The sequence below is a fragment of the Macaca nemestrina genome, chromosome X (genome assembly GCF_043159975.1).
Source record: "Macaca nemestrina isolate mMacNem1 chromosome X, mMacNem.hap1, whole genome shotgun sequence".
Lineage (NCBI taxonomy): Eukaryota > Metazoa > Chordata > Mammalia > Primates > Cercopithecidae > Macaca > Macaca nemestrina.
The window spans coordinates 12,074,978-12,089,882 of record NC_092145.1 but is presented as its reverse complement, the minus strand read 5'-3'; the positions used below and the strand labels follow the sequence as shown (position 1 = coordinate 12,089,882).

Genomic DNA, 14,905 nt, shown 5'->3' with positions numbered 1-14,905 from the left:
AATAAGGATTTTTTTCACAAATAAATGCATTACTTAAAAAATGCTCTCTTCATCTCAATAACATGCATTTCCTTTCCATGTTTAATTGTAATTTATCAAATTTGTAGTTTGATTTTGCTGTTTTGATCAATGCTATACTAAGAATTATAATGACAACTTAGTACATGTGCGATTTTTAAAAGTTAAAGTTTAGAGTTATAGGATAATAAGAAATTTCCAATGAGTATGACTTTTAAACATAAAATATATGTAATTAGGATACAATTCTGTTATGAATTAAGTGGTAACAAACATTCAAAGAGAAAAAAGTAAAGATATCCATGCTTTTTCGTATAAGCAAGACCTCCTTTATATATTCAAATCACTATGGTGCCTAGAATTTACTGAATATATTGGAAAGAGCAGAGAAACTATTTTGTTACTAATGAAGTAACAATGAATGAAGGGCTATGAATGAAGGTTGGAAGTAGGTGTGATTCCTCTCACCAAGACAGCTAACAACCTAATAACATAATTTTTGGTTTATGTTCTGGCAATTTTAAGCTCTGCTGATTCAAAGGTTTCAGTTTCCATGAAGTGAATAGTTCTACCAGTAGACACAACAATGGTTTTATTCTTTTGGATAGTAAAACTTCCACCTGGACATTTTTGGTCCTTATGACACTCAATTGACAGATGAAGGAGGAGTTAAACTAATGGGGGAGGTGAATTCCAATTACTCATATTTCTTAGTACTTCTATGGGCAATAGTAAAATGTAATAAAAAGGGTAGGACAGCTTATTATGAACCTATGTTCTTTTTACTTTGAACCAACCATTCTGGTGATCAACTATGGTCTCATGACTGTTATAGAAACAAGAAACAAAGTAGGTTTGCACATGAGTTTTCATACTTACAGAAATATTTTCTTTCTCTATCTCTCCTATTATTTCGTTTAGGATATACTTGTAGTGGTTAATTTTATAATTTAAAATTTAGATTAAATAATATGCCTATGGGATAAATACTGAATTCGAAGAAGAATTAACATCTTCCAGTATCGGATACTGAGGTTTTGAGTCTTCCTTTTTGGCGGGAGAGTGTGAGACCATCTTTGTTTTCATAAAGAATTGTTACAGAAGGAGCACAATGTTCTTGTTATCTTTTGTTACATAGAATTTTAAATAAGAGAAGATGGTAAGAATGGATTCTAAGCAGCCAGGTTCATGGACTGTGTTAGGCATTTCTATTGGCTTTATTTCCATCCTTTCATGCCTCTTTTTGTATGGCAGGGTGTTGGACACTTGCAAACTAATTTCCTGACATTCTTGCTAGTTAGCGTGGATTCAGGATGTGTCTATTGGAGGCACAGAGGGAGAATGAAAGGCAGAAGAAAGAAAGACATTTTTCTTTCTTTCTTGGGTTTCTTATAATGCCTTTGAGAATGTCAGAAGCAGGATGGACAACCTAGTATTCCAGGTTCTGCTTGACATTAAAGTTCCAGGGGACATGATGGCAGCTGATGCTCCACCAGTCTTGGTAGTGTAGTGTAGTGCTCGTAACCATTGGCTCTGGCAGCAGCAGCAATAATGGGTGACTCCAGGCTCTCTGTATCTTTCAGGGTCAGCATAAAGTAAGTGATTTAATGTATTTAAATTCCACTTGACATAATTGCATGACCGATGTAAACTGTTCGTGTTAAAATTTCAATATTTTAAATATGTCTTTCTCACTTTATAAAAGTATGAAAAATTTTATGTGTAAATGTAAAAATATGCAAACACTTTTAAAGGCTAAACAGGAAAAAATAAGACAACTCTTTTGCAAGATCAAGGCTGCCTCATAGTCACATCTTTAATCTAGTTCACAGGACAGACAAAAAGAGGAAGTACAGGGCAACAAAATTCTTTTCAAGTAAGTGAGTCAGAAATTACACGGATTGTTTCTACTAATTTTTCTTGTGCGGTAATCTAGTAACCTGGCCATAAATAATCAAGACTGAGAGTAGGACACTTAATATTTTACTCAGGTAAAATTACTGACTTTATGAAAGGGAGAGAAGGTTTTTATTGAGAAATAGTTGTCACTCCCCACGATATTTTTAAAAGCCAATATCAGAGTCTTTAATTTACATCTGAAATATCTAGTGAAGTTTCTATTTTCTGGGTTTCAAAGTCCTCTTAGCCTGTAGAACTAATTGCCTATGACCTAGAATTTCCTGTTCTAGAAATACACATTCATTTAACAAATATTTATACAACTTTTACTATGTTCCCAGCACACTTTTGGGTGGTAAAGGTATAGTTATGAATAAGGAAAACGTGATTCCTACCCTCATGGAGCTTATAATCTACTAAAATAATATATAACTATATATTATAATATATAATACAATATAATAAAGATGAAGAAAGATAGTACCAAATAATGAAGAGTGTTAGAATAAAAGCAGACAGCACCCTGCCTAAAATTTTCAGGCCTAAGACAAATTGCAAATAGAGGCTCTGCATGATTATTACATATTTAATTATGTATTCTTCAAAAGTGTCCTTTGAATACTCACAAAATTAGAGTGTGTAATGCTACATATTGTGCCTTCACGAAGTAGAAATAAAGATAGATAAAATTCTCTGATTACAGAATACACAAAGAGTCTTACATCCCAAATTTAGAAAAACAATTAAAAAATAAATTCTTGGGTAAAATTGGCAATAAACAAAAATTTAAAAATTCATCCAAATAAAAAATAACAGTGTTAGAGCCTGTAGAGGACAGCTAAAGGAGTAATCAGAGAAAAATCAATAACCTTAAATATGTATGTCAGTAAAAAAACAGATAATTGAAATAGGCATCTAAGATAAGAAAAAATAAACAAAAAAAGCAGAAGGAAAGTATTAATAAATAGAAAAGCAGACATGAATTAGAATAAACAACAGAACATATAAATAATTCTAAATTATGATTATTCGACTAAAAAATAAAATAAGCAAATCTTTTTTAGGTTTTTATTTTGTTATTAATTAACACACAATAATTGTACATATATATGGGATACAGTGTGATGGTTTGACACATATATACAGTGTGTAGTAATCAAATCAGAATATTTAGCACATTTACCACCTCAAATACATATCATTTCTTTGTTACTAAAACATTTAACATTCTTTCTTCTAGCTATTTTGAAATATACAATACACTATTGTTAACCATAGCCAACCTACTAAGCAATAGAAAATATAAACTTATAGAAATACAAAATGCACTGGAAAGTCTCAGCAATAGAATCAAACAAACAGTAAAAAGAACTTCGGAGCTTGAAGATAAGGTTTTTGAAATAACCCAATCCAACAAATACAAAGAAAAAAGATTTTTAAAAAATTAACAAAGTCTCCAAGATGTTTGGGATTACGTTAAATGACAAACCCTAAGAAAAATTGGCATTCCTGAGGAAGAAGAGAAATTTAAAAGTTTGAAAAACATATTTGGAGAAATAATCAAGGAAGACTTCTCTGGCCTTGCTAGAGATCTAGACATCTAAATACAAGGAGCTCAAAAACAACTGGGAAATACATTGCAAAAGATCATCGCTTTGACACATAGTCATCAGATTATTTAAAGTCAGTCAAGATTAAGGTAAGATTATTAAGAGCTATGAGGCAAAAGCACAAGGCAATCTATAAAGGAAAACCTAGAAGAGTAACAGAGGATTTCTCAACAGAAACCCTACAAGCTAGAAGGAATGGGTGCCCTATCATCAGCTTTTTTAAGCAAAACAACTATCAGCCAAGAATTTTGTATTCTGTGAAACTAAGCTTTATAAATGAAGGAAAGATGGCCAGGCATGGTGGCTCATGCCTGTAATTCCAGCACTTTGGGAGGCTGAGGTGGGTGAATCATGAGGTCAGTAGTTCAAGACCAGCCTGACCAGCATGGTGAAACCCCGTCTCTACTAAAAATAAAAAATGAATAAATAAATAAAAATAGCCAGGCATGGTGGTGGGTGCCTGTAATCTCAGCCGCTTGGGAGGCTGAGGCAGGAGAATTGCTTATACCCTGGAGGCAGAGGTTGCAGTGAGTCGAGATTGTGCCACTGCACTCCAGCCTGGGCAACAGTGTGAGACTCTGTCTCAAAAAAAAGAGAAGGAAAGATACAGTCTTTTTCATACAAACAAATGCTGACAGAATTTGCTGCTACCAAGCCAGCACTACAAGAATTGCTAAAAGGGGCTCTAAATCTTGAAAGAAATCCTGGAAACACATCAAAATAGAACCTCCTTAAAGCGTAAATCTCATAGGACCTATAAAACAACAACACAATAATAATTTATAAAAAAGATATTGAGGCAACAAATAGCATCACGAGTAGAAGAGCACCTCACATCTCACTACAAATGATGAATATAAATGGCCTAAATGCTTCACTTAAAAGACACAGAATCACAGAATGGATAAGAATTAACCAACCATCTGCTGCCTTCAAGGTACTCACCTAACACATAAGGACTTACATAAACATAAGATAAAGAGGAGGAAAAATACACTGCTTGCAAATGGACACCAAAAACGAGCAGGAATAGCTATTCTTATGTCAGACAAAAAAAAAAAAAAAAAACTTTAAAGCAACAGCAGTTAAAAAAGACAAAGAGGGACATTATATAAACAGCCTTGTTCAACGTGAAAGTATCAAAATCTTAAATATACGCACCAATGCTGGAGCCCCCTCATTTATAAAGCAATTACTACAAGACCTAAGAAATGAGATAGGCAGAAGCACAATAATAGTGGGGGACATCAATACTCCACTGGCAGCATTAGAAAAGTTATAGTAACAGAAAGTCAACAAACAATGGATTTAAACTATACCCTGGAACAAATGGACTTAACAGATATTTATAGAACATTCTATGAATTAACCACAGAATACACATTCCATTCATCAATGCATGGAACATTCTCCAAGATAGACCATAGGATAGGCCACAAAACAAGTCTGAATCAATTTATGAAAATTGAAATTATATCAAGTACTCTCTCTGACCACAGTGGAACGAATTGGAAATTAACTCCAAAAGGAACCTTCAAAACCATGCAAATACATGGAAATTAAATAACCTGCTCCTGAATGATGATTGTGTCAGCAATGAAATCAAGACAAAAATTTAAAAATTCTTTGAACTGAACAATAATAGTGACAGAACCTATCAAAACTTCTGGAATACAGCAAAGGTGGTGCTAAGAGGAAAGTTGATAGCGCTAAACGCCTACATCAAAAAGTGTGAAAGAGCATGAATAGACCATCAGGTTTTTTGCCCAGTTTTAAATGAGGTTATTTGCCTCTTGCTATTGAGTTTTTTGAGTTCCATATATAATTTGGGTATTAACAGATTATCAGATGTATGATTTTCAAATATGTCTCTCATTCTGTAGGTTGCCTTTTCACTTTGTGAATTTTCTATTTTGCTGTGCGGAAGCATTTCAGTTTGATGCCATTCCACTGGTCTAACTTTTGTTTTTGTTGTCCATGTTTTCAGGATTATATCCAAACAATCATTACTAGAGCAATGTCATGGAGCTATTTCCTTATGATTTTTTAGAAGCAGTTTTACAGTTTCAGGTGTTCTATTTAAGTATTCATTGTTTATGGCTGCAGAGTATTCCATTGTGTATATGTACTACATTTTATTTATCCAATCTATCATTGATAGGCATTTAGGTTGATTCCATGTCTTTGATATTGTGAATAGTGTTGCAATAAACATACACATGTGTGTCTGTATAATAGAGTAAGTTCTATTTCTTTGGGTATATACACAGTAACAGGATTGCTGGATCAAATGGTATTTCTGTCTTTATGTCTTTGAACATGTCCTTTGCAGGGATATGGATAGAGCTAGAGGCCATTATCCTTAGCAAACTAAAGCAGGAACAGTAAACCAAATACAGCATATTATCACTTATAAGTGGGAGCTTAGATGAGAATACATCAATACATAGAGGAGAACAATGCACACTGGGGTCTATCGGAGGGTGGAAGGTAAGAGAAAGGAGAGGATCATGAAAAATAACTAATGGGTAGCAGACTTAATACCTAGGTGATAAAATAATCTGTATAACTATCCCTTATGACATATGTTTACCTATGTAACAAAATTGAACATCCTGCACATACACTCCTGTATGTAAAATAAGAGTTAAAAAATACATCTTTAATTCATTTTGATTCAATTTTTATATGGTGTAAGAAAAGGGTCTAATTTCATTCTGCTGCACGTGGATATCCAGTTTTCTCAATACCATATATCTCCTTTCCCCATTGTATATTCTTGGTACCTTTTTCAAAATCAGTTGACCATATATGGTTTAGTTTATTTCCTGGTTTCCTATTTTGTTCCATTTGTCTGTGTTTTGTGTTTGTGCCAGTACCATGCTGCTTTGATTACTGTAGCTTTGTAATATATTTTTAAATCAAGGAGTGTGATGTCTTCAGCATTGTTCTCTTTGCTCAAGACTGTTTGGCTATGTAGTCTCTTGTGGTTCCATAGCACTTGAAGTATTTTTGATGGCAGCAGTTGCCCATCTGGAGTGGCTGTTGCCAAGATGCCACTGCAGTGGACAGTTGTGACCAGGACTATACACTCCATGGAGCAGGCAGGAACCCTGTGCCCCCAGGCTCAGGCCTCCTGCTCCACAGAGAAGGCTGGAACCCTACCACAGCTCCAGACCTGGGTGTCTCTGTGCTATTGGGTGCCTGGGAAGTTCCCCTGCCCCCGGCATGCTCAGAAGTGCCTTCTCCCATTGTCTGGCTTCTCCCCACTGTTGATATCTGCTCTGATATTGGAGGTGTGGCTGGAAATGCATGCTCCACAGAGCCAGCGGGAGCTGTGGACAAGCGGGAGCCCCACCCTTTTGGAACTGGCTAGGCAAGATGTCCTCGGATGCAGCTGCAGCTGCCCAAGCCCGACTGCAGACCCAGACATCTCTGTGCTCTAGGGGAAATGCTAAGGTCCCCATGCCCCTACGCCCCAGACTCAGAGTTGCCTTCTTCTGCTGCCTGGCCTCTCCCCTCTCCCAGAGCCTGCTCTGATCTTGGAGCAAGGCTGGGCTGAGCCGGGTGCTGTTGCAGCCTGCCTGCGTGGGTGCGTGCTCACGGCAGTGCTGACACACCAGCCCCCTGCCACCTTGGCCCCCTGTGGATTTTGGGCACTGACAAGTATAGGAGGAAAGCCAAGGGGGCAGCGCTGAGGGCAGCACAGTACTGGTCTGCAGGTGCCACTAGGCACAAGCAGCCTGGGCACCAGAATGGCATTGAGAGACAGATATACTCTTTGGGCAGTTTTTGAGGGTGGGTCCCCAGTGAAGCCCCACCTTCAGGCCAGGGAAGGCCTGTGCCTGGGAACTGGTCTGCCAATCCTGTGGACTGGAGGTGGGGTGGACTGCTGATGCTTTTTTCTGGGCCTGCCCATGGTTGTCCATGGAACAATTAGCATGTACTTTCTCTCTCTGAAGACCATAAAAAGCCCTAACTCAGCCAGAGCAGAGCAGACATCAAGGCGACTAGCTGCAGAGAGAAGCTGCCCTCTCCAGGGCCTCCTCTCTGCTGAGGGCTGCAGACATCAGGACAACCACCTGCAGAGAGGAGGTGCCCTCTCCAGGGCCTCCTCTCCACTGAGAGCTGCAGATGTCGGGATGACATGCCTGCAAAGAGGAGCCACCCTCTCCAGGGCCTCCTCTCTGCTGAGAGCAGCAGACATCAGGACAACCAGCTGCAGAGAGGAGCTACCCACTGCCGGCCCCCTCTGGGCTGTTGTAACACTCAATAAAACTCCTTTTTGTCTTGCTCACCATCCACTTCTGTGCATATCTCATTCTTCCTGGACGCAGGACAAGAACTTGGGCAAAAGTGCCTCTGGCTACAGAAATGTCCAGCCAGAAAAGTGATACCAAAAGATCCCATAACATTTATTTTTCATTTATTTTAAAAATGGCATTGACACTTTCATAAGGATTGCAATAAGACTTTAGATTGTTTTGAGTAATATGGACATTTTCATAGTAAAAATGAACATGGGAAATCTTTCCATTTATTTGTGTCTTTTAAATTTCTTTTATCAGTGTTTTACAGTTTTCAGTACCCAGATTCTTTACCTCCTTAGTGGAATTTACACGTAAATATTTAATTTTTTTGTTGCTACTATAAATCATATTGTTTGCTTAATTTTCTTTTCAGAGTATTTGTTACTAATACAGAGAAGTGCCACTAATTTTTAACGTTGATTTTCTGTCCTGCACCTATACTCAGTTTATTTATCATTTCTAACAGGTTTTTGGTAGAGTCTTTAGGGTTTTCTTTTTTTTTTTGTAATTTTTTTTTTTTTTTTTAGTAGAGACAGAGTTTCACCATGTTCGCCAGGATGGTCTCGATCTCCTGACCTCGTGATCTGCCTGCCTCGGCCTCCCAAAGTGCTGGGATTACAGGTGTGAGCCACCGCTCCCAGCCTAGGGTTTTCTTAAGTAAGATTATGTCATCAACAAATGGAGAAATTTTCACTTCCACCATGTGAGGATACAGCAAGAAGGCCTTCATCAGATGCTGATGACTTGATTTTGAAATTCCTAGCCTCCAAAACTGTAAGAAAAATATGTTTTTATTTATAAATTACCCAGTCTCAGGTATTGTATCAGCACAAAACAGACTAAGATAGTTCATGACAGGTATATATTGATTATTCTAATTACTATGAATGTTATTATTACTGAGTATTTATAATGTGAAGTACTATAACAGATGGGCATATAAAAGGAGTCAGAATCTTAGCAGATGAATAATTTAGAGAATTCATTCAACAATTGTTTTTAGTTACATGTGTCTGCACTTGGTACTATTCTAGGCACTGGGGATCTGAGAGATGGAAAAAAGATAAAATTCCTGCCATAAGGAAACTTGCATTTATCAGCTCAAGAACAAAAGCCTAAGAACAATTGACAACTATATTATCGTGTGATGAATACAATGAGAAGCCAGAGCACACGGAGGAGGAATTTAAAGGGGAGGAGCATGTAACCTGGTTTTATGAGAGCAAGATTATGCAAAGAGTGTTAGAGGTGGTCATGTCTATGCTAAGCCTGGAAAGACTTATTTGTTGATTTTAAAACTTTCTGCATAATACCTGTTATGTGCTTGAAATTGTTCTAAGTGCTTTACAAATGAGTTATTAATTTGATTTAATTATCCTGATAACTCAACAAGGTGGGGAAAGTGAAGCACATTGGGGGCTATATGACTTGCCCCAAATCACAAAACTAGACAGTGGTTCCAAAGTGCATGCCATTAACTGCAATGGACTATGCTGCTCCCTCTTATAATGTTTTTGTAAGCTGTGTTGGGTGAGCTGGAGGTCAAAGGAATGGGGCATCGGAGAAGCAGTCAACACTCCTAAAGACTCTACCAAAAAACTGTTAGAAATGATAAATAAATTGAGTATAGGTGCAGGATACAAAATCAGCATTAAAAATTAGTGGCACTTCTATGTATTAGTAACAAATAATCTGAAAAGAAAATTAAGCAAACAATATGATTTATAGTAGCAACAAAAGAATTAAGTACTTAGGTGTAAATTCCACTAAGAAGGTAAAGGATCTGGGTACTGAAAACTAAAATTCTATAAAACTTTCAGCTTTACTGGAGCAATAAAAAGAACCTGGTGGAAAGCTCGAGAAGGAAAATAGAGGGTGATTATGAATTTTCTAGAAAGCCAGGTGAGAGATTTTGTCATTTTTTGTATTGTGTTCACAGTTGGCACTCATCTAGTGTCATATGACTATGCGAAATAATGCATTATTGTGAAGGTAGAAGTATTAATATATTTTACAGCTTCTAAGATATAGATCAAATAACATGGTTAAGTTTATAAAAGATATGCATTGCCTGTTTAATCCAGGAATAGCAATATTTAGATTCTCTCTCATGTGTTTCACAATTAATTTAGTTACAATTTAAATCGTGCATATCTATGCTTAAGTTATTATATCTTTTGTAAGCAGCTATACATAATGCCCTTGTTAGGAATGCCTAACATACTAAGGTAAAGTGAGATTGCCAAAGGGTAATCCAAATGATAAAACATAGAGCTATACATCCAGGAAAAAGATCTAATTTTTATTTTATCCCTTTAGTAGTTTTATGTTTTCTCACTATACACCAACAGACCTAAACTAGGTTCTCAGTTAAGTATTTGTATTAGTGCGTTTTCACACTGCTATGAAAATACTACCTGAGACTGGGTAATTTATAAACAAAGGAGGTTTAATTGACTCACTGTTCTGCATGGCTGGCAAGGCCTGGGAAACTTACAATCATGACAGAAGGAGAAGCAGGCACCTTTTTCACAAGGTGACAGGAGAGCAGGTGAGAAAGTTTAAGTGCCAGACGCAACTCTAACTGGTGCCCTATCACGCTGTTGCCAAACTGGTATCCTGGATGCAAGACAAAGTCCTCCCCACTTGTTTCTCTCCTCAAGCAGAAGGAAGGGATCTTCTTTGGGTCTGGGAGTTGTGTAGGTTACGGAAGAGGTGATGTAAGCACTCTGTTGGCTGTCCCAGCTGGTGTCTGAGTAGGTTTCCCCCCCACTCCACCCAATTCACCGTCTCTGGGCCTAGTTCAGCACTAGGACTCACCTAAGTGTTACAGTTTTTATGGCCTACACTCACTTTTAAGTTCATTTATAGACACAGATCACTGAAGTCCTCAGTGGTGAGGTTTGCAGACACTCAAGTGTGGCCTGCTGGGATAGAAGATTCTCCTCTGGCTAGGGCTGGTTGAAATGCTACCTCTGTGGGCTGGTGTCAGCTGAGCTTGGTCCTCTTTTTCTTTCTGCTTTACCAGGACAGCACTGAGTTCAGTGCCTAACTGCTGCTGTATTCTCCCTCCCTCAATGCCCAGAGACACTCTCTGCACCAGGTCATCGCATCTGGGGTGTGGGGGAGGGGCGTTGTTGGCAATTCAGTATTGTTTTTTCTCTCTTCAGTACCTCTGTCAGCAATACGAGAATAAAACCAGGTACTATGAGGGCTCACCTAATTTTTGGTTCTTCTAATGATTTGCTTTTTTCTGTGTAGATAGTTGTTAAATTGGTATCCTTCTGTTGGGGATTATTGCTGGAGCCTTCTGTTCTGCCATCTTGCTTAGCCTCTCCGTATTTTCTGTATCCATTTATCTTTATTGAACATCTCGGTTGATTACATTTCCTGACTACTGGAAATAATGCCATAATAAAGACGAGAGCACAGATATCTCTTTGACATATGAATTGTATTTCCTTTTGATATACATCAAATAGTATAATTTCTGGATCATATGTTAGTTCCATTTTTTATTCTTTGAGGAACCTCCATACAGTTTCCAATTATGGCTGTACTTATGTATACCCCCACCAACAGTGTATGTGTTCTCCTTCACATCCTTGCCAGCATTTTTGATGTTTTATCTTCTTCTCAATAGGTATTCTAATGGGAGTAAGCTGATATTCTATTGTTGTTTTGATTGTAATTTCTCTGACAATTAGTGATATTGAACATTTTTTCATATACCTCTTAGCCACTTGTATGCTTTCTTTTGAGAAATTTCTAGTCAGGTATTTTGCACATTTAAAAATCAGCTTATTTTATTTTTGCTATTGATTTGCTTGAGTTCCTAATATATTGTAGTAATTAACTTCATGTCAGGTGCATAGTTTTTGATGTTGTTTTGATTCTTGTCCCCACCCAAATCTCATATCAAATTGTAATCCCCATTATTGAAGGAGGGGCGTGGTGGAAGGTGATTGGATCATGGGATCAGATTTTCAACTTGCTGTTCTCATGATACTGAGTGAGTTCTCACGAGATCTGGTTGTTTAAAAGTGTGTAGCATCTCCTGTTTCACTGTCTTCCTCCTGCTTGGACCATGTAAGACATGCTTGCTTCCCCTTTGCCTACTGCCATGATTGAAAGTTTCCTGAGGTCTCCCCATTCATGCTTGCTAAATAGCCTGTGGAACCATGAGTCAATTAAACCTCTTTCCTTTGTAAATTACCAAATCTCAGATATTTCTTTATAGCGGTGTGAGAATGGGCTATTAACTATTACAGTTTTCAAATATTTATTCCATTATATAGTGTGTCTCTTTACCCTGTTGATTGTTGTATTATTGGTTTCTTTGCTGTGGAGAAGCATTTTAGTTTGATATAATCCTATCTGTCTATTTTTGCTTTTGTTTTCTGTGCTTTTGAAGTCTTATCCAAAAAACCTTGTGTTTATTCCAATGTCCTAAACTATTTTGTCCATGTGGTCTTCTAGTAATTTTATCATATGGGGTCTTACATATAAGCATTTGATCCATTTTTAGATCGTTTTTTATATGGTGAGAGATACAAGGCTAGTTTCATTTTTCTGCAAGTTGATATCCATTTTTCCCAACACCAGTTATTGAAGAAACTATCCTTTCACCAATGTGTGTTCTTGGATCCTTTGTTTAAAATCAGTTGACTATAAGTCTATGGATTGATTTCGCTATTCTTTAATTTGTTTCATTAGGCAAGATGCATATTTATATGCCACTACCATGCTGTGTTGTTTACAATAGCTTTGCAATATATTTTGAAGTCAGGTAGTGTGATGTCTCCAGCTTTGCTCTTTTTTGTTCAGTATTTCTTTGGCAATTCAGGGTCTTTATGGTTTAATATAAAATTTAAGTTTGTTTTTTCTGTTTCTGTGAAGAATATCATAAGCATTTTGACAGATTCCATTGAGTCTATGGATTACTTTGGTAATATTGATGTTTTAGCAATGTTAATTATTCACATCCATGAACACAGGATGTGTTTCCATTTATTTGTGTCCTTATAATTTATTTCATGAATATTTTATAGCACTAATTGCATAAATCTCCCCCTTTTGATTAAATTTATTCCTAATTTTATTTTATTTAGTTATTGTACATTGGATTGCTGTTCTTCAGATAGTTTGCTGCTTGAATATAGAAATATTATGATTTTTAATGTTGATTTTGCATCTTGAAACTTCAATGCATTTTTTAAATTCTAACAGTGTTTCTATGAAGTTTTTATTTTTTAAAAATACATCATGTTTCTGTAAACAGAAAAAATTTGACTTTCTTTTTTTCCAATTTGGATGCCTTTTTATTTACTTCTCTTTCTTAATTGATCTGCCTAAGACTTACAGTACTAATTTGAGTAAAAGTGGTGAAAGTGAACATTCTTCTGTTATTTCAGATATTACAGGAATAACCGTCAACATTTTTCCATTTAGTATGTTATCTGTGGTTTTGCCATACATAGCTTTTATTGTGCTGAAACACATTCTTTCTATACTAAATTTGTTGAGAATTTTTATTATAAAAGGATGTCTCCCTTTCCGCGCTACCTACAGAGGGGTCCACACGGCATTGTTCTGGATTCCCGTTGTAACTTAAAGGGAAATTTTCACAATGTTCGGAGCCCTTGATGTCCTGCAAATGAAGAAGGAGGATGTCCTTAAGTTCCTTGCAGCAGGAACCCACTTAGGTGGCACCAATCTTGACTTCCAGATGGAACAGTACATCTGTAAAAGGAAAAGTGATGGCATCTACATCATAAATCTGAAGAGGACCTGGGAGAAGCTTCTGCTGGCGGCTCGTGCCATTGTTGCCATTGAAAACCCTGCTGATGTCAGTGTTATATCTTCCAGGAATACTGGCCAGAGCGCCCTGCTGCCACTGGAGCCACTCCAATTGCTGGCCGCTTCACTCCTGAAACCTTCACTAACCAGATCCTGGCAGCCTTCCAGGAGCCACGGCTTCTTGTGTTTACTGACCCCAGGGCTGACCACCAGCCTCTCACAGAGGTATCTTATGTTAACCTACCTACCATTGCTCTGTGTAACACAGATTCTCCTCTGCGCTATGTGGACATTGCCATCCCATGCAACAACAAGGGAGCTCTCTCAGTGGGTTTGATGTGGTGGATGCTGGCTCGGGAAGTTCTGCGCATGCGTTGCACCATTTCCCGTGAACACCCGTGGGAGGTCATGCCTGATCTCTACTTCCACAGAGATCCTGAAGAGATTGAAAAAGAAGAGCAGGCTGCTGCTGAAAAGGCAGTGACCAAGGAGGAATTTCAGGGTGAATGGACTGCTCCAACTCCTGAGTTCACTGCTACTCAGCCTGAGGTTGCAGACTGGTCTGAAGGTGTGCAGGTGCCCTCTGTGCCTATTCAGCAGTTCCCTACTGAAGACTGGAGTGCTCAGCCTGCCACGGAAGACTGGTCTGCAGCTCCCACTGCTCAGGCCACTGAATGGGTAGGAGCAACCACTGAATGGTCTTAAGCTGTTCTTGCATGGGCTCTTAAGCAACATGGAAAAATGGTTGATTGAAAATAAACATCAGTTTTAAAAAAAAAAAGGATGTCTTTTTTTTTTTTTTTTTTTTCCAAACACTTCTGCATTTATTGAAGTGGTCACATACTTTTGTCTTTCATTCTTTTAATGTGGTTTATTATATTTATTCATTTGTATACATTGTACCATCCTTGCAACCCTGGGATGAATGTCACTTGATTATCATGAATAACCTTTTTAGTGTAATGTTGAATTTGGTTTGCTAGTGCTTTTTGAGGATTTTTGCATCTATGTTCATCAGAGATATTACCCTACACTCCCGTTTTCTTTTAATGCTTTGTCCTTGTCTGGTTTTGGTATTAGGCTAATGCTGGCCCCATAAAATGAGTTTGGAAGAATTCCATCCTGTCCAGCTGGCCCCATAGAATGAGCTTGGGTGAATTCCATTCTGTACAATTTTTTTTGAAATAGTTTGAAAAGAATGAATAATAATTTTTATTTAAATATATAGGAAAAATCAGCAGTGATGCCATTAGGTACTGGGTTTTTCTT

General features: G+C 37.4%; 1 pseudogene; it reads left to right on the top strand.

Annotated features, from left to right (window-relative positions):
• Nucleotides 1-13,435: 13,435 nt before the first annotated feature.
• LOC105485098 (small ribosomal subunit protein uS2-like) lies at nt 13,436-14,396 on the top strand (annotated as a pseudogene).
• The last annotated feature ends 509 nt before the right edge of the window (nt 14,397-14,905 follow it).